Source organism: Mandrillus leucophaeus, unplaced genomic scaffold, assembly GCF_000951045.1.
Source record: "Mandrillus leucophaeus isolate KB7577 unplaced genomic scaffold, Mleu.le_1.0 Scaffold461, whole genome shotgun sequence".
Taxonomy (NCBI): domain Eukaryota; kingdom Metazoa; phylum Chordata; class Mammalia; order Primates; family Cercopithecidae; genus Mandrillus; species Mandrillus leucophaeus.
Genome location: NW_012104932.1, coordinates 2,067,417 through 2,069,144, shown reverse-complemented (window position 1 = coordinate 2,069,144; position 1,728 = coordinate 2,067,417).

Here is a 1,728-nt window from a genome sequence, read left to right as displayed (position 1 = left end):
TGAATTGCTATATGTAAAATACATAGAACACTGCTTAGCACATACCAGGTACTCTGAGGTGTTAGCTATATTATTGCCAAAAACATATCAGACACTGAATAGTTTCTCTATGTCTTACCCGTTTTTATTATCTACTAATGCGAAGCAAATTGCCCCAAGATTTAGAGATCTAGATCAATAAACACTCATACTCTCAGTTTCTGTGGCTTAAAAATCTGGTACTGTTTAACTAAATTGTTCTGTTTCCAAGATCACTCCCATGATTATTGGCAGGTCGCAATCCCTTTCTACATGGGCATCTCTGCAGCGTTACCTCACAGTTTGGCAGTTGGCTTCCCCCAGGATGAATGCTCCAAGAGAAGGAGACAGAAAAAGAGAGAGAAGAGGGGAGAGAAAGAAAGAGTGTGCAAGAATAGCAACAGTCTTTTAAAACCTAATTTTGGAAGTGACATTTCATCACTCTGCTACATTCTATTCATTATGATCAAGTCACTAAATTCAGCCCACACTTAAAAGAAGAGATTACACAAAGACAGGCATCTTTGGGGCCAACCCACCCTACCATAGATTGTGACCTGATTTAGGGAGTGTCCCTACATTATTTTACCTATACTTGTATAGAGAGAGAATATTATTTTCACCAATGAGAGTCAGTTTTCAGCATCTACCCTCCTAATAACATACAGACACTAGTTCTGCCAATAAAACCCATTTTTGACATCCAATATGCTAATTAACCAAAGCCTGGTTGGTGGACGGGATGGGATAATGGAGAACCTTGCAGGAATCATCTGGGCCTGGCCTCTTCTGTGCAGTGTTAGATGACCATGTTGGAACACATCTTTGATGGCAGGTCAGCTGGTTGCCCCTAGAGTTATAGCTTAAACTAATTGGCATGTATATAATCATATGCCAACAACACTAAAATTTTTAAAGTAAATTACAGCTGGGCATGGTGGCTCACACCTGTGATTCTAGCACTTTCCAAGTCTGAGGCAAGAGACAGGATTGCTTAGGTCCAGGAGTTTGAGGCCAGCCTGGGAAACATTGGGCGACCCCGCAGGACTAAGTGGCTCACGCCTGTAATCCCAGCACTTTGGGAAGCCAAGGCAGGTGGATCACTTGAAGTCAGGAGTTCGAGACCAGCCTGGCCAAAATGGTGAAACCCTGTCTCTACTAAAAATACAAAAATTAGCTGAGAGTGGTGGCAGGTGCCTGTAATCCCAGCTACTCAGGAGGCTCAGGCAGGAGAATCGCTGGAACTCGGGAGGTGGAAGTTGTAGTGAGCCTAGATCGTGCCACTGCACTCCAGCCTGAGTGACAGAATAAGATGCTGTCTCAAAAACAAAACAAAAACTAAAACAAACAAACAAACAAAAAACCTTGGGTGACTCCACCTCTGCAAAAAAAATACTTTTAATTAGCCAGGTATGATGGTACATGCCTGTGGTCTCAGCTACTAGGGAGGCTGAAGTGGGAGGATTGCTTGAGGCCAGGAGGTTGAGGCTGCAGTGAGCAGTGCTTGTGACACTGCATTCCAGCCTGGGCAACAGTGTGAGACTGTCTCAAAATACATGCATGCATACATACATACATACATAGCAGACTATATAATGCCTTCCTCTATGATTTTCTGTAGGTCTTACCAACTCTGAAAAACCTCCTCTCATTTTGAAAAGATATGGCTACGAATAAAAGAATAAATGAAGGGTATAATAAAAAGAAAAT